Raw genomic sequence first — 20,182 nt, 5'->3', positions numbered from 1 at the left:
CAGTCCACATCATGGCCAACTGCTATGGACATGTGACTGCGATTTATGCTGTTTTTGCCAGAAACAAGCATTTACTTTTAGTTTCTGGCAAAAAAAAAGTATCCTACAATGGGTTTGCTTAACAATTGCAGCATTAAATAAGATCAGCGGCTTCACTTAACAATTGCTGCAAAAAAAGGTTGCAAAATCAGATGTGGTCATCTGGTGACCTGTTTTATGATTGTCACAACTTACGACCATAGTTGCATGGCTCAATCACCTTCGTAACTCAAGGACTATGCGTAATGTTTCTTTTACTGGTTCACTTTGAATTTTATGTAAAGCTAATGAAAAAGTACACTGTTCCTTAGTATTTACAGCTTTGCTGCAAGAATTGAAGGTATATAGGTTTGTTTTATTGGTCTCAGGAATAGAAAAAGATGAATTTTGGGCTGGAAAAGCAAAAAGAGCTTTTCAGAAGGAAGGCAATGTCAAACTTAGACAAAATTATGAAGGATTTTTCTATAGCAATAAAAATCAGAATAATTAAAATAATAGTCAATGAACCAAAGTCAAATAAAAAAGTAATGGAATAATAATATTCAATGAACAAAAATTCATATATTTTAAATAAATGGTGCAAGTGGTGATTGGATTAGAAAAAATTATTACGTTTCAGAGTAGAAAGGGCAGATAATGGATAATCTGGATACATTGTATCAAGGAGGTAATAAATTAATAATATCCTTGAAAAAGCTAAACTCGTTATAAAGAAAGATGAGAGGATGAGCATTTTTCCATGTACTCACTAAAACTCAAGCCTAATTTGATGGTATCTAATAGCCATACAAATCATATAAATAAATAATGATGAAAAAATAGGGAAACTATCTATAGAAACAGGCTGGTGTTGACCAAAATCAACATCAAAAAGGGAATTTATTTTAAAAGAAAACACAGAATGCTATTTTGCATTATTCTGCAACATTAGAGAATTTTAATTTCTTTTTGTGTCTGATTTATCTCACAGTGACACCTAATGGGCTTTGTCAGAAATTGCCTACAAAGCTTTTTACAGCCAGTTTATGATTCTTTCTCCACTGCTGAATTGAGATGCTATCAGCCCATCCTTGAACTGACAGAAAACTATATTGGCATTAAATTTTCTCTTTGCATTTCCATATTCTTCCTTGCATTTATTGCCTGTGTTCTTAGTCACTAAATTTACTTGACTTCCCTCTAAATAATAGGTAACAGCCTAATAAGTTTTATGCACCGTGAAGCTGCCTTGGAATGCTAATACCACTTTAAAAAGCTCAACTAAAGATGGCCTATGAGAGTGTTCTTTGTACACTGGAAGCACAATGAAGGCAAACTTCAAAAGCACAGCAGAAGAAAAAGTTGCTGCTGTGGTTAGGTCAGTGGTGGGATTCAAGTAATTTAACAACCGGTTCTCTGCCCTAATGATTTCTTCCAACAATCAGTTTGCCAAACTGCTCAGAAAGTTAACAACCAGTTCTCCTGAAGTGGTGCGACCTGGCTGAATCCCAACACTGGGTTAGGTGCAAATAGCCTTTTTATCAGTGGTAAAATCCAGCAGGTTCTGACAGATTCTGGAGAACTGGTAGCGGAAATTTTGAGCAGTTTGGAGAACCGGCAAATACCACCTCTGGCTGGCCCCAGAGTGGGGTGAGAATGGAGATTTTGCAATATCCTTCCCCTGTCACGCCCACCAAGCCACACCATGCCCACCAAGCCACAGCCACAGAACCATTGGTAAAAAAATTTGGATTTCACCACTGCTATTTAGCATTAGCTTATTTAATGAATTTAGCATCAGCTTTCTTCTGCAAGAACCGTCTAGAACAGGGGTGTCAAACCCTGGCCCATGGACCACATGCATCAGGCACAGCCACGCCCACCCCAACTCTGTGATGGGGAAAAATGTCACGAAACGTCATGTGACGGCAATGTGATGCGGTGAGTTTGACACCCGTGCTCTAGAAGATGTTCTGGGACTAGAAATCCCAGATAGCAAAGCTATTTCACACCAGCTTCATTAAATTATGTAGCAATTATAAACTTCAATCTTATAAAAAGTTTCTCTTTTTATAAGATTGTTTTTGTAAAACCATTTACTAACTTTGCTGAGCTCCTATGTGATATTTGTACAGAATAAATAATAAAATGTGGAACTGGATACTTTTCATCCTCATACACTATATTAAATCATAATAGAGAAACTTTTAATACATTTTCTGCAAAGAGATGTTATGCACCAGAAACAAATTCCTTGTGTGTTCAATCACACTTGGCCAATATAGAATATTCTATTCTGTCCTATATTGTTCTAAATGAAATGAAACAAAATCTGCTTGCTCTCCAACATAGCTAGATTTTAAGGAAATTGTTCTATATAACATTTTTAATGATAACATGGTAACTGAAAATATAGCATGGTTTTGTTTTTTTAAAAAGATAAACAAATCTAAACTATGCTCACTTTAATAAATTCAATCACTTTTTGGATCCCATCCAATATGTCAAGGCAAAAGCTTTGAAAAGTAAAATACCCTTTTTTGTAAATGATAATATTTAGGACAAGTAACAGAGATCTTTTAGATTGTAAACATTATACTGCAGAATAATTTTCTTCAACGTGATGCTCTCCACTACAAGTCTTAGGATTCTTAGACAGCATGGCTATTTCATTTAGAAACAGGATCCCATCTGGAGCACACCATGCTGGGTAACAATGCTCTAATACAAGGAGAAACATTTTGTTTCTACAGCAGCTAAGTAGATGACAACAGGAACCCCCAAAGATACAGCCATCTCCTGCTTTCTTTCCTTAGCAGCTGATACTCAGAGATTACTCACTGTTGCTTATCTACAGAGCAAAGCATTAGATTAAATATCATAAATTAAAATAGTATTAAATATGCAGAGATTGAAAAAGGTCTTTTTAATCAAAAGTAAGTGAAATAACTCTTACATTTCACAACAGTCAAGGAATTGCATGATTTGAAATGTCAGAGAATGTAAAATGTCTATAAATAACTTTAATAATAGACGACTGAGCACTATAATCTATACAAAACATTTTCTCGGCATTGAATATATCCTCCCTTCTTCTACTTATAACTTTTTTTGAAATGTTAGTGTAATAATAAAAATAAGACTAATTTAATGCATCATATCTTCAAAGACAAATACTATTTTTAATTCATTTGTCTATTACTGAGCAGAAAAGACTAAAATTAATATTGGGGATTAAATAATCTAGAAATTATATAGTATTTGGTGAGAACTGAGTATGTATGTGTGTGTATGTATATGTGTGTGTATACACACACACACATACATATACATACATACTTAGTATATATATTTGGAGAGAGATATAGATATAGATATAGGTATAGATATAGATATATAGACATAGACATAGACACAGACACAGACACAGACACAGACACAGACACAGACACAGACACAGACACAGACACAGACACAGATATAGATATCCAAAACATTCAGCCAGGCTAGTTTAAATATTTAATTTTGGAAACTGAAATAGAAATAATTTGCAAGTACAATGTCGTAATAACGCCCATTAAAATCAATAGATGTTACCCTGAACTGTGCGAAACACTGCTGACTCAAAAGTAAATCGGGACGGCTTGGACACTGACTGGGTGGGTTCAGGCGAGGTGTCTGAGGTGGGTCTTCAGACTGTTATCTGGGAGGAGTTTGATCCTGTGACTCCCAAGGACGTGGACAGGATGCTGGGGACGTTGAATGCAACCACATGTTTATTGGACCTGTGTCCCTCCTGGCTGGTGCTGGCTACCCGGGAGGTTACACGAGGCTGGCTCCAGAGGATTATAAACGCTTCTCTGAGTGAGGGCTTCTTACCTCCCGCCTTGAAAGAGGCGGTGGTGAGGCCCCTCCTCAAGAAGCCTTCTCTGAATCCGGCTGTTTTGGCAAATTATCGTCCTGTCTCCAACCTTCGCTTTGTGGCGAAGGTTGTTGAGAGTGTGGTTGTGCGACAGCTCCCACAGTACCTGGATGAAACTGTCTATCTGGATCCATTCCAGTCCAGGTTCAGGCCTGGGTACAGCACAGAAATGGCATTGGTCGCGTTGGTCGATGATCTCTGGAGGGCTCGGGATAGGGGTTGTTCCTCTGTCCTGGTCCTATTAGATCTCTCAGTGGCTTTTGATACCATCAACCATGGTATCATGCTGCGCCAGCTGGAGGGGTTGGAAGTGGGAGGCACCGTTCTACGGTGGTTCTTCTCTTATCTCTCCGACCGGTCGCAGTCCATGTTGGCTGGGGGGCAGAGATCGACCTCGAGGCACCTTGTTTGTGGGGTGCCGCAAGGGTCGGTCCTCTCGCCTCTCCTGTTCAACATTTATGTGAAGCTGCTGGGTGAGATCATCCGTGGATTTGGGGTGTGGTGCCATCTGTACGCTGATGATACTCAGCTGTACATCGCCACCCCAGACCACCCCAACGATGCCCTTGAAGTAATGTCCTGGTGTCTGGAGGCCATGTGGGTCTGGATGGGGAGGAACAGGCTCCAACTCAATCCCTCCAAGACTGAGTGACTGTGGCTGCCGGCGTCCAGATATAGCCAGCTGGTGCCATCACTGGCTATTGGGGCGAGTCATTGGCCCCCACGGAGAGGGTTCGTAACTTGGGCGTCCTCCTGGATGCACGGCTGTCTTTAGAAGAGCATATGACGGCCGTGGCCAGGGGGGCTTTCTATCAGGTTCGCCTGATATGCCAGTTGCGTCCCTTTCTGGATCACGACTCCTTATGCACGGTCACTCACGCTCTCGTCACCTCTCACCTGGACTACTGTAATGCTCTCTACATGGGGCTCCCCTTGAGGAGCACCCGGAGGCTCCAGCTGGTCCAGAATGCAGCCGTGCGGGTTATTATGGGGGCGCCGACATGGCGCTCCCATGTAACACCTCTCCTGCGCGAGCTGCACTGGTTCCCGGTGGTCTTCCGGGTGCGCTTCAAGGTATTGGTCCTCATCTTTAAAGCGCTCCATGGCTTAGGGCCCGGGTATTTACAAGACCACCTTCTGCCACCGATAACCTCCCACCAGCCAATCCGCTCCCACAGAGAGGATCTCCTCAGGGTGCCGTCGGCCAAGCAATGTTGACTGAAAACCCCCAGGGGGAGAGCCTTCTCTGTGGGGGCACCCGCCCTCTGGAACGAGCTACCCCCAGGAATACAACTAATCCCGGACCTCTGTACTTTCCGTCGAGCTTTGAAGACCTTCCTATTTCAGCAAGCCGGGCTGGCTTAAAATTTTAATGGGTTATTTTATGGGCAAAGGGTTTTAAATTTTTGGGAAGCCAATTTGATTTAATTCTGTTTTAATTCATCTTAATTTTTTATATTGTATGTATTTTAATTTTGGCTGTTCACCGCCCTGAGTCCTTCGGGAGAAGGGCGGTATACAAATTTAATAAACCTAAACCTAAACCTAAATCTATTTAAAAGCTAAACAACATTATTTCTAAGTAAATGTATATAAAGTTGCACCCTTTATATTTAAAATGCAATCTTTCATATGCCTAATTAATTTCCTTAAATAAATTAATCTGCTGTAGTACAAAATTATAGCCGGTGCAAGATTTAGATGCAATTTAAAGTTTTGGTTATTACATATGAAGCGTTATATGGCTTGGGTCCTGGGTATACTGTATTTGACACCTTACCTAGAATTTGCTCATCCAATATATATATCAGTTTAGATAGATAGTTGCAAATCCCCACTTTTCAGGAGAGGACTGAGTTGATGGCTCTCACTTTTTAGGATAAACCTTTAATATTCAACAAAGCAGTTACATCATTTCTCTATCATAGAGCTTTTAGAAAACTATACCTAGTTATGAATGTATTATGGGGCTCTTATTGGCAAGTTTTTAATGGAAGTGTGTATTAAAATTGTTAACTATTTTCATACCATCTACTGGCTTGATCTGAATTGGAGATTTAGACCCATATTAAATAGGCTATATAGGGTTCAGTTTAGTCACTACTGAATGTATTGAGACACAATTACATAATCCTCTATTTGGTTTACTCTCCTTCTTAAATACAGTAACTTTGTCATTGCCAAGATCTATGTTCTCAATAGACCATGTCTCCTGTAAATGTGTAATCTTGTACTTAGAAGCTTAATCTAAACAAATTTATCCCTTTAGAATGCCAACCAGCAATGTTCCAGAAAAGAACTGTCAATTCCTGTAAATAACTTGACTGACATTTAACAATGTAGATAATTTGCTAAGGAAGACTTTTTAGGCAGGAATTGATACCATTGACTGCAGCCAGTCATCCTCCAATGGGACTTGGATGTAAGAGCCCTACTCTTGTTCAGGTTGAATGGTTATATTCTTGGGAAATAGCATTGTCTGGTCCATCCCCTATTTTATTCTCCTGAGTTTCAAAGCTGTATTTGACAGAAAAGTAAAGGGCTTGGTTCTTATTTCCTCAGATATGTAACTGATTATAAGGTCTTATTCAAAGCTTCTTGATTCTATTTCTGTAGACTCTCTTTTCCAACAGAACATCCTATTTTCATCAGCATCTCTTTTTGCTGTTCCTGAGCTCATGGGGCCAAATCCTGTTCTGACTCAGATAAGCAGGTCATGGTCCTCAACCTTCCACAATTTTGCCCACAACTTTAGCATTTATAAACTGAACAGAATTCAAAATAAGTAGTTTCCAAGGTTATAGTCATTTGACCTGCTCCATACTGAATTTGAAGTTAAGGTTTGAATACTTTAACTATAAATTATTGACAGTAATAAACTGATTCTTGTAGTTTCACTCTAGCAGATGCTATACAGCATGGAAAAGCAACAACAACTGAATTTGTTCTTGGGAAGCAGAGGAGAGATCCTTCAGAAGGAGGCTTTCAATCTGATCCATCTGAAGAGCTCCTTTATTTTTTTCCTCCATTCTATAGTTGCTCATTTCAACAAGTGACTCTATGCAGCGTACATCATAAAACATTTTTAAAAATCTAGATCAATACAAAATAAATATATATTTTTTTCAGTAGAATTATTGCCATGGGTGTTAATAAAGAAACTGAGCCCTGAACAAACTTGCAGCTCCAGGTCCAGGCACACAATCAAATATCTATGGCTTACCTGAAGAGACCCTTGATCTCTGAAGGGAGACCAGAAGGCAGTGGCTATGGCAGAAAAGGCACATCTCCTGAGACATTCCTTGACTATTTGAACCCATAACATGCTCAGTCTGCTGGATCAAGTTCAATGAGTAAAAACAACTGGGAGAAGATGATGTCTTAGGTAACCTGTAACACTAACAGTCAATGTAGTTTATGTAATAGTGATGTTACATGTGTTCAATATCTGACATTTGCCACCTGTGCAGCCACATTTTGCACCAGTTGACATTCCTAATGCTCTTCAAGACACACACATGTAAGTGTGTTACAGTAATCCAGATGAGATTACTGATTGTGATTATGAACAAAGTCTTCTGATCCAGGAACAAGCTCAAATCGTGCACAACTCTAAAGTGTGCATAGCTCCCCCGCCCAGGCCATGTCTGCCATTTGTTCTTCTAGTAAGAACCTTGTGTGCAAGAAGGCCCCCAGATTGCACATTAGGTCCTTCTGGAGTATTACATACCCAATCCACGACTAATGGTGGAAACTTGTCACCAAAAGATCCAAATACCTTAATCTATTCAGGTTTCCATCTACTTTGTCACAGATAAAGTGATCCCTTGGGAGACAAATTCAGTCTCACAGAAGATCAAGAAATTCAGCCTTTTTTTTAAAAAAAAAAGATAAAATTGTATATCAACAACTGAGTTCAAGTATACAGACATGTAATGTAGATTAAGATAATAATATTATTAAATCATGGTACTACCATGACATGTACACTTGTTAAAAAAGAAATACTGAAAAGAGAAGATCATTTTTCCAGACAGACCATTGCTACAAATGAAGAACTATGTCCAAAATCTCCAAAGAGATTGTAGAGCAATAGCTATTATTATTACATCATTACACACTTGTATTATTATAAATCCTTGAAAAATTCTAATGAACAATTATGTCTTCATGAGTAATGCCTGAAATACTGATGAAGGCTGAAAGATGAAGGATAAAGAAAACAATTGTCAGCACAACTTAGAAAACCATGCAGAAATTCCTGACTACATAATTACATATTTCTGCAAGACAGATGACATTTTGAAATAAATGTTCTTCTGCTTCAGTTTCCTAGATTTCTGCTGTGCAAGCCTGTATGGTTTCTTAAGTGAAATTCAGTAGGAAAGGAACATTAGCCATCATGCTAGCCATCCTCTGAGATCCAATTTTGTTCTTGTTAATTACCCAGACATTTCAAAGTAGCAATATTTCTGGATCAGGATTCCCTACACACAGTCACTCATGCCCTCGTCACCTCCCGCCTGGACTACTGTAACACTCTCTACATGGGGCTCCCCTTGAGGTGCACCCGGAGGCTCCAACTGGCACAGAGTGCAGCCACGCGGGTGGTTATGGGAGCAACATGGCACTCCCGTGTGATACCTCTCCTGCGCGAGCTGCACTGGCTCCTGGTGGTCTTCCGGGTGCGCTTCAAGGTTTTGGTCACCACCTTTAGAGCGCTCCATGGCTTAAGACCTGGTTATTTACAGGACCGCCTACTACCACAAGCAGCCTCCCACCGGCCGGTACGGTCTCATAGAGAGGGGCTCCTCCGGGTGCCGTCAGCCAAACAATGTCGACTGGCGGCCCCCAGGGGGAGGGCCTTCTCTGTGGGGGCACTCACTATCTGGAACGAGCTCCCCCCAGGGGAGGGGAGGATCCCGGATCTGCGCACTTTCCGCCGTGCTCTTAAGACCCTCCTATTCCAGCAAGCCAGCCTGGCCTAATTTTTCTCCCCTGTTTTAAAATTCTTTTAAATCGAAATTTTAATCTGTTTTAAATTATTGGGATTTTTAATTGTCTCGGGCTAAATTATTTAATCTGGTTTTAATTATGTTTCTAACTTTTGTATCTATGTATTTTATTTTGTGCCTGTTCACCGCCCTGAGTCCTTCGGGAGTAGGGCGGTATATAAATTTAATAAAAACAAACAAACAAACAATATCAGCCTAAAATATATGACATCTGATGCTCCCTGTAATTTATTAAGCTGTTATGGCTGTTAAAATGGAAACAGATCCAGTTATTAGTTGAAAGAGGTCAACTGGAGACCAAGGAGAAGACATGAAATCGGCCAAATATTATCTATATGAGCTGCAGTAGACATTACTTTCTTTAATTTAGTAGTAATATAAAATATTTGTTTTAATGCCAAACTTATAGATTAATATAATATAATGTGACCTAAGACTGACTGCGTTCCAGCCTAGATGGCCGCCACAAGTTGTAAATCAGCACTGCACCCACACCAGCTCCTCCATGCCCCGCTTCCTCTGACACACACACTTTGCCTTCCCATACACATCATGAGCAACCTGGTCAAGGAGAGTGAGCACAGCATCAGCAGCCTCGAAGAGGAGGTAAGCGTAGCCAGATGCCCCCTCGGGGAAGCGGAACTGGACTGTGGGGTCCCGGTGCCCTGAGAGCTTGAGGGTCTGGCTGGGAGCTTGCCCTCTGCCCCTAACCCTGGGCGGCCCATGCCACTATCCAGGGGCCTTCCACATGGCCTGAGAGGTACAGCAAGGCTCCTCTGGTAACAAGGGGTTGGCACTCGCCCTGGTCTTGCCTTCCTCCACTAGAAAAAATGGGTCCCCCGGCCTCACACGGGCCACCACAGACAGCTCCTGATGCGAGTAATGCTGAGCTGGCCACACCCACCCCAGCCACACCCATCTAATCAGCTGTGACCACCCAGCCATGCTCACCTGGCCCCGAGGTCAACTACAACCCTGATGTTAAAAAGAAATCGAGTTTGACACCCCTGATATAGTCTATAGCTAGTTATACATCCAGAACTTTCCTTATTTTCTTCTGTACAGAAATGGCAGAAACATGTTGCTGTGTAATCCATGATTTTTTTCAGATAACATAATTTTAATTACATTTAATTGCATCAATACGAATGATATTGAACAAACTCTGAGGTCCATGTAACTTTAGCACTTCTTTTTAGTGACTTAAGTGTCTTAGCTGTCTCTTTTGCATTGATTTACTTCAGATCTTTAATGGGGAGACTATAACCTATGAAAAATTCAGCATTATGTTGCATTTTTATCACATTAACATGATTCAAACCGTGTGAAACTAGACATCTTTGCACATCTGTCAAGAAAAAGAAGAGTGTAGTTGGCAAGCTTGTTCTTGTTATGCAAACAGATTTCAAGAGTTTGTCAACTTGAATAGCTATAGTAATTATTCCTTGTTTGCTCTTTGATGGAGCTTGAGATTTTCATGTATCATTAATATTTATTAAAAGTCAACAGGCAGCCAGTATTTTTGCAAAATACTATTCTTCAACAGGGACATTTATCATTATAGATTCAGGCAAATTTGTAGTATACTGGGTTATTGTTCTCTTATTGATTGATTGATTGATTGATTGATATCTTATTAATTGATTATTGATTGATTATGTTTGAGATCTAGCACTGCTACTCAATTACCTTAGATTGCCTGTATATGTTATAATTCTTATAAATTCATTGAAGCTAATTCTTCAATAGATTTCAGCAAAGCAAGAAGCAGGAATGCCTATCCCTGACTAGTTGATTCTGATAGATAGATAGATAGATAGATAGATAGATAGATAGATAGATAGATAGATAGATAGATAGATAGACAGACAGACAGACAGACAGACAGACAGACAGACAGACAGACAGACAGACAGACAGACAGACACTCCAATACGGATTACCCTAATTTCGATGTTCTCCAAATGCATAGACTTCTAAACACTCAGAATTCCCCAATAAGGTCATTGCAGAAAATTATATGTATTGAAACCCCCACTACTGAAAAAGTCTATGCTAAGGTATTCATTTTTGTACAAATTTTTTTGTATGCAGATTTTCAAAAGTATTTTTATACGTAATATTTCTAAACATACTTAATCCAAAGCATTTAAAGATTGTAAAATACATTTTATATATTCACTCCATAAATTTCCCAAACATAGTTTTAGCAAATGATAAGAAACCGTGCTGGACTTCGTGAATTATCTGCCCCAACAAATTCTGCTTTGTTGTATTATTCCCGACCCCACACTGGTTGCAAGTAAATAACAGATCTCATGACTCTTCATGGCATAAATCTTGACAGTCACAATTTGGCTAAAAAGGAATTTTAATTGTGGGGCTCTTCAGGATGTGCAACACAGGAAGACACATCAGCTGACCACACTGATGATATTTTAATGATAGACTTCTCTATCTTTAAAAAAGTGAAACGTCTATATACACTGGAATATCATATCTCTTCTGTGCTATTCACGTTCATATTTTTAACATTTAAAATTATGTTGTAATTTGGTCAGAAATTATCTAATTTGGACAGACTAGGTAAACAGTAATCTTTTCCTGGTTTCACAGCTTTCTATATCCTCGTTTCTCTGGCTCCATCAACAGTTCTTGATAAACTCTGAATAATTCGTTGTTAGATAAATGACAAGAAAGCTTCAAGGTTTTCTTCTAGATCAGTTTTGACCAGAACCAATGAGACTTTTAGTCTGTTGAATTGTTGACGGCAGCTTCTTTATTCTTGTTTCGCCTATGCTTTATACCTTTATATTTGCAACCATAATAACTGTTTCTCTGCTTGCCACTTTATTCTCTTTCTCTTGGGATGTTTTGTCAGCATTGAGAAACTTAAATTATATGGGGTTTGTAACTTTGTAACCCCTCCTCCTGCTATTCTTGTTCTTCTCTTTTATTTTCTCATTTCTCGGCTATCTCTTATCATGCTGATCTCTCACAAGCATCAGCCCCCTTTTTATATAAGTTTTCTTCCAGATAGCAATCACCTCCCCCTATTTAATACTCCACAGCTCCATCTGCTTACTTCTAGGAAGGTGTTTGTCTATATCCTACTGGACATGCAGTCTGTGAGAAATGCTCACAAATGATTTGGTGAAAGGCAAGCAAGCATTGCTTTCTTATCAGGAAAAGAGTTCTAATACAGACTTGTGTTGTGAATATAACACATAATATATGAGCTGAGACTCATTTATCAAGAAAGTAGGCAGGCAGAAAAAGAGAGATCTCATTAAACAGAGAAAAGGAAAATTGAAAACCAGTGAATTATATATAGTAGGTGAATATAAAAGTCAGTAATATGAATGTAAAATGGTTAAATGTAAAATGTATTTTACAGTAAAATGATTAAAGCCTATTGGTTTGTACAGAATGAGGAAAGGTGTGCAGAATTTAGATCCACTGACGGCAAGGTGAAATGGTATGTAGGAATGACCTTGGCAGATGAGAGGGAGAGCCGCCAACTAGACAACCAGCATGAAAAAGATACTTCAGCCCACAGAAGGAAGAAGGGTGTGGGAAAAGGTTCAGAAAGGACTTCTCCTAGTTTTCTCGAGAGTAAAAGGAAAGGAGGGGAGAAATACTTTCAATCTTGCAAGTTTATATTAATGTTACCTTACAATACAGATAGAGCTAGTACTCCTGGTTGTTTCTTTTCTGGACTAACTTGCAGGGCTAACACTAGGTTGCTTCAAGGTCTTTGTGGGCACTCATATTATATATCTTAACTCCTTATAGAAGCCACTTTTTCCCCCTGAGTTTACCTAGTAACAATGTGTATCACCACTCTGTTGTCACTTCCTTAATGTCTTCTTACTCTGTGTATTTGCCTGAGCTCACATGTTACACCTTAAACTGAGTCCTCATCTCTGACTTTACCCAAATAGTAATAGATTATTAGCTTTTCAAACAAATTTACATCATACTATTTAAAATTATGTTTAAAATTATCTAACTAATATTCTAGCAAAATACATCACAATTTATAAATTACAGGGGTATTGATTCTAGATTCACATATCATGTTCTCGAACACATTATTTTGATGCTATTTTGATATAATATACCCACCCTTTTATTGCTCTTTCCTCATTTCTCCCATTTTTTTCCATGGCCTACTATTATAAACTAATTCCTGGAAATTATAATTATGGGTGCTGCTAGGCAAATGTGTTCCAAAGTTGCAGTATTTTAATTCTGCAATAGGAGTGATTTCCATGGATGGATGGGCAGAGAAACAAAATGTGTCTATAATTTTATCTGGAGAAATAACAATTCTTGGAGAGGATGCTGTCTTTTGTCAGACACTTATTCAGCAATATTTTAGTTATATATGATACAGTGGTGAAATCCAAATTTTTTTACTACCGGTTCTGTGGGCGTGGCTTGTGGGCATGGTGAGGTGTGGCTTGGTGGGTGTGGCTTGGCTGGCAATAATAGATGTTGCCCATCATTAAGTGGATCACCACATGACCACGCCCGATTTTATTATCTTTTTTGTACCAGCTGTTAAGCAAATGCTAATGTCATTAACTGAATCCATTGTTTGCAAATGACATTTTTTATGAGTTAACATCAGTTTCTGGCAAAAAAAAAAAACAGTTATAAATAATAGTCATGTGATCAAGGACCAATTGCCAAGTACCCAAAATGCAATTATGTGACCATGGGGTGGCAACTATCAGAACTTTGAATCTGGATTGTAAATGGCCCTGGGGAGGACTGTTGTAACTTTGAAAGTTCACTAAGTGACCAGTCATAAGTGAAGGATTACGTCTATGTTTGCAATCATTGATAAATGAAATGAATAACTCATTTTGAAATTAATCTATATTCACTGAGTATGCTTTACTAACTGATTTTAATACACTGAAATAGGGAATGGGATCAGTAGTTGAATTGAACATATTTTTATTCATTGATATGTCATTTGGAGAAAGCAAATTTTTATTTTAATGAAAAATCATTTCTATGTTTTATCACTATAATTTTACAAAATCACAAATATTTATAATATTTATAACAATAACAATAATCTTCTCCTTTCTATTTATATACGTATGTGAGGCAGCTTTACATATAAATCATGAGGTATGATTAATATGATTTTTATCACCATGGAGGGTGATTTCCTCATTCCAGTAAATGGATTAAAAATATCATAGAATAGTTCCGGATTTTGTACAGATGTGACTAAAAGCTGGATACCCAGCCTTAATAGTGATTTGTTGGTTGAATAATTTACATACCATCTATTTTTAATATTTTTTCCTACGATTGCATAACTATTATATGCAAAAGAAAGAAAAGCCTCAGGCTTGTTTTAATAATAATAATCTTTCCTGCTTTTCATTACTGCCTGCTATAATGTGTATGGAAAAGGTCATCAGGCATTGTGCTGAATTTCTCCTTCAAGCCAAACAGCTTGACAATTTATATTCAGCAGTGCTTTCATGTTTTGTTACATTTGTGGCCTGAGGGGGAAATATCAAAATGAAAGAATGAAAGGAATGTTGTTTTTTCAACCTTTGAAATCTACTGTATCTTTGTTATAGGTTGTTTACTGAAGATTCCACTCATAAAATTGGAAGTGGCACATTAGTGTCATATTAGCAGAATATTTTATCTCTCTATGAGGTGGCAGGAAGGAAGCCATACTTTATTTTCCGTATTGTTTTAGGAAGGCCATAGAATTAACACATCCTGTTTAACCTTTAATATACACCCTTTAATGACAGTTTAGCCTATTTACCTCAGGTATTATATTTTAATTTTATGTTGCATTATTTATGTGTTATTATTTTTTAGATTTAGTTTTATCCTCCAGGAATCAAAACTAGTATCAAAACACTTTCTCCTCCATTTTTCCCTCCAATAACAATATAGTGGGAGGAGAGAAAGAATGATAGGCCAAAAGTAATCAATTGAATTTCCATGGCTGTGTGAACCCAGGTCTCATTCTTAGACCAATGCCATGCTGCTTTTTATAGCTTCCTTGAATGTAAATACAACAAAACATTTTTTTTTATTGATCTGACCAATATTTTGGAGCAAACCCACAAAATATCAAAGACCATATATTGCATTCAGCTTTTAAAAAATGGATAGGGAGGCAATATCTCTCCAAGCATAGATTATGAACCTCAGGGATTATGTAAAACTATGGGAAGAGAGATCCCAGACAGTCCTTGCAAGTCTTTTCCAAGCAGAATAGCTAGTCTGATGTAAAATTATGCTGAATGCAAAGCAACACAATGTTTTTAGAGCCCTCAATGCAGCCTGAATGTTCTTTTTGTTTAAGACGTTATGGCTTCTAAACAAAGCTTTGACTATTGTCTGGTCTGAGTGTCTCATCTGACACTCACTTTGCAAAAGGAATTATGATGGAAGTGTTGCTCAAACTGTTGATTGGCCCAACCAAATTCTGGATTTGTTTTTCTCTGGTGCAAAGTAGCCAATTATCATACAAGATGGGAAACTGTAAATTGGTTTATTCTGTACAGCACAAAGAGATGTCCTTGAGCAGGGTCATCAAACTTGCAGCCCATGGGCCAGATGCATCACGCACAGGCCATGCCCACCCCAGCTCCATGAAGGAAAAAACATCACAAAACATCACATGATGGCAATGTGACGCTGCATGTCCTTGGGGGACTAAATTATAAATCAACAGCCCCCAATACACAAATTGGCATACTTTTTATATACATTTGGAAAACATAGCCACATGATAATTAGCCAGCAATACACAACAAGCAACAAAATATTTGCACACATAGTAGAAGATGGCCCTCCCATCATCTACTGTAGTGGGTGGGTTTATTACTAAAGTATTGCAGCCCTCACTCTTCTGTCTCTAATTGATAAGGCTAGTAATGAAGTATGTAAAACCTTTTAGCTGATTTATCTGCAGTAAGAAAGGAAAGTTAATCCTGAATGAGCTGCTGACCTGGTACAAGTTTCTTGATAATGACAATCACATGATCCTCCAGGACTGTAAAGGGAGAGCAAGGGGCTCAAAAAAAAGAGACAAAAAAGTGCAATTAACAAAAATTGACTTTGTGTGGCTCAGGGCAGTCACCCCAGGTGAAAGAATGCAAGAAGAAAATTGTAAAAAACGAAAGTGGGGGAAATTACAAGCATCAGGCAAAGGACTGGAAGGAAAAGAAAAGATGGGCTGTATCTTTATCTCCTAGTTTTGCCAGGAGAGTCCCAAGAGCAAATTACAACCTGCCAATATTTTGCGAAGTGCAGCATTTTAAGAATAGTTGTGAAGTCAATTTAAGGTAGGGTTGTCAAGTTGGCGGCCTACAGGCTGGATGCATCACGTGCAGGCCATGCCCACCCTGGCTCTGCAAAGGCAAAAATTGCCATGATATGTCACAATACATCGCATGATCCGATCAAGTTTGACACTCGTGATTTAAGGCAAGTCAACACTGTTTTCTTTTGTCACTCCTGACTTTAGCAAATGGGAGTGGCAGCTTCAAAATGGAAATTGAATCTCAGTAATTATGTGAAAGTGAGCAAGCTTTCCCTTCCCATTTAAACATGTTATTTTTTTAAAAAAAAACCTCAGATGAAATCATTTTAAATTTATAAAGCTCTGGAAGTCTATAATTGCTTTATTTGAAATATATTTAATCATAAAAATAAATGGCATACTGTATTTATTTCTTGCCCAGCCCCCAATAAAATCATTACTTTCAGGGGGGCACAAATATACTTTGAATCTTTTAGTCCAAGCATTTGCTTGGAAACAAGAAACTCAAGAAATTCCAGGCTTCCAGGCTTATAGATTTCCTTTCATGATGTCTCTATAGCAGTTAATTTATTTAGAGCCAAGGAGCAGGCCTTCTGCTACACGGTACATATTTTATGCCAATAAATATGTAAGAGTTTAGTGCAGTGGTTGAGGGATTCAGCTAGAAGCCAGGAGACTGAGAATTCTAGTCCTACTTTAGACAGTTGTGTGATCTTAAACAATCATACCTTCTCAGCTCTAAGAAGAAAGCAATGGCAAACCATTTATAAAAAAAAACCTTGTCAAGTATAGTCCGATCAAAATATACAGCAACCATGTTTTGTGTTCCTCATCCTTTATCATTCCTAATTTGGCAGGAATTGGGTTTTTTCCACAATAGTTGTCATTTGAAACACTATTTCATTTATTCTCTCTGATAAATAAATTTCCTCTGTGAGAAATGTGCATCCTTTCATTTGACCTGTTGTGGCCTCTTAGGCCAATTCCTGTCAATGTATGGTCAGAATGTGACAACTGAGTGTTGCTCAAAGAATGCTAGTCAGTTTAAATTCCAGAGAAAGGGAAGATGTAAGAGACAAAGAGTTTGGCCTGTGAAAAGCTTGGAATTCCAAAGAAATTTTTCCACCTCTTGGTGGAAAAAAAGGGGTTACAAATAGGTATTTATTTACAGAGAAGGCACAGATTAGCAGCCTGCATACACTTTATACAATGTACATAGCAAAAAGTTACCTTGCCATGACAACTAATAGGATATACTAAAGAAATTAACTTAAACCATAACCTTAAAATAACTTTTCACTCACTTTTAATTTAATATTTTAAAATTATGTTTGTTTGTTAATTATTTGTTCAAAGATGGGACATTGTTCCACACTTTTCTCACACACTGGCTAGTCATGTTATTGTTGTCTAGAACAGAAACCCATGACTAAGTAGTTGACAGCATAGAATAATCACTCCTGAAGAATGAAGAAAGCATCAGGCTCATGACCTTGGTGGGAAGAAGAAATCCCTTCTGAATTTCCTGCCAATGAGAAATTACCTCACCCTGCAACTCAAGAAGAAATACTGAGAGAATCTCTTTACTCTGTTTCTGCATAACCGGATTTGAAATTGATAAATAAAATTAGTTAGCTCAGCAAAATACTGTAGGGTTTCAGATGGGTGGCATCAAAGACAGATTACATCAACCATAACAAATGAAAGGTCCCATCGTATCTGGTTCCCCTTCAATTACTCCTGTTTTGTTGAAGTTAACTTTATCATTTCATGTTTATACTTGAATTCAGACATGTATATGTTACAGTTCTTTATGCAGCCATAGTAAGGGTGTATTTAGCTCATGTCTTTAGGCTCCTTTTGTGGGCAAAAGTATTTTACTTAAAAGTTTTCTATCACTGGAATCTTCTGTAACTTCTAGGACTGAGTTCAGTGATGGTTTTATAAATAAACTATGGTTTATAAATTGCACTGGTTCACATTTCACATTAAACTGTAAACTATAATTTATGAAGCACATTGGCTAGTGTCATACATAATATATTAAAACACAAACAAGCAAATTACATTTGGCTTAGTATGATCTGTATGACCATAACCTTGGCGTGGAATCAGAGAGAGATAACCTAATGTTATGATCTCTATTGCCTCAATAATAATCTCCCTAACTGAAATTTATTGTTGGTAAGTGGTGCTAAGTTAAATAATACTGTATATTCTATAAAAATACAAGTAGGAAGCTATTGTTTAAAGGATAGTTCTGTTTATATTCCTCTTCTACTAAATTAGCAGAAAGGATTAAATAAGGTCTAATTGTATTATTGATAAGGCTTTGGCCATGAAAATATGCAGGATAATTACTTACATAATCCTAGTCAACCCTAGTCAATTCCTATCCTGTTCTTCATTCTGCTAGAGTTTAGTATTGCACCAGCATGTCTTTACAAATATAGTTGGGATAGTTTTGCCAGACCCTTTTGTTAATTCCTATGGTTCCTTAGCTGGTAGATTTTCTATCCAAGGTAATACTACTTCACTCAGCTTATCAAAGGAGTTAACAGAAGTTTCAATTTTTTTTTCATTGTCATTTTTCAAACCAAACACCCCCCCCCGCCCAAAAAAAACATCAGGAAATGAATATATTAAAAAAAACCCTCAAAAGAATTAGCAGTAACATATTGCTTTATGGTTCCCCCCCCCATTTTATTTCCTGCTGTTTCTCTATTCTAGCTAAGCAGCATTTCCAGCCTACAGTATGTTCACCCCACCTCAAAGAGTTGTTGCTAAGAGAAAATACAACACTGACAACAATTTGATTAGTCAGAAAAGGGCTTTTTGTTTTGCAGAAAGTATTTTTTTTTTCTTCACATAAGAATAAACATACAGGATTTGCCAATAAGCACACATTTCTTAAATTAGGAAAAAATGAATGCAACCTTCTGCTTTTGTTTAACCATGCAACTTATTTGCTCAATAAATGTTCTTGGAAGACTAAAGCATCTTCCAGAAGTCCATATTTGCCCCTGAAATCCCTGTTATTTTGAATGGCTTTCAGTGTTCTCCACTCTTAAAATTATAGTACCATTGCTACTCTTAGTTCATTTGTAGTAAGCTACAAATAATAATGAGGGGAAAAGAACTGTTGCAGTTATTATTGCTACTGGGTTGTGTTTTTTAAAAAAATCTAGACTCTTTCAGCTTAGAGCTAATATATCACTTCACAAGGCAGCTGTTAGTTTCTGGACTTTGGTAAGATAGCTATTTGGTTCTTCTGCCTCTCCTGCACACAGAAGCAATTACAGAAGAATAATAATAAAAAAACCTTCCTCCTGCTCCAAGGAAAGAAGAAAAGCAAGTGATTCAGAATTCAATTGTAACAGTAGGGATAACCCTAACTCTGTTAGGGATAAGCTGGAAGTCAGACTGAGGAAAGCAATCTTTATGTGGGGATTTCAGAAATGGTACTTTTGACACAAAGATATCACTGCTTGGGAAATATTGAGCTGGCATCATAAACAATCCAACTATATCTGATCCCTACAGACTGAAGGATACCATTTAAATACAAACAGTTCTGCAGGATGTCTTTTCAAAACTGACCCCGTTTCCTAGCCCATCCTACTAATGATGCAGTGGCTATGTGCATCCTGTCAGATGTCAAGGTCAATGATACTCAATAGTACATTCAGTTATTTGTTACTTTTTCTGGCTTAGATTCTGAAGATTTTTATGCTACAAGTGATTGCTGAAATTAATGAAACCACTCATTAGCAGAATTCTTTTTGGGAAGAAGTGATGAGATGTTTGCTTAGAAGCATAAACCCATAAACATTTATAAGTCCAATACCTATTTCTCTTGGTGCTATTCAGAATATGTGTGAGAGATATCCACTTGACTCCTTGGGA

Source organism: Pantherophis guttatus, chromosome 5, assembly GCF_059756535.1.
Source record: "Pantherophis guttatus breed Tessera chromosome 5, ASM5975653v1, whole genome shotgun sequence".
Taxonomy (NCBI): Eukaryota; Metazoa; Chordata; class Lepidosauria; order Squamata; family Colubridae; genus Pantherophis; species Pantherophis guttatus.
The sequence above is the reverse complement of the archived record's forward strand: the minus strand, read 5'-3'. Positions refer to the sequence as shown.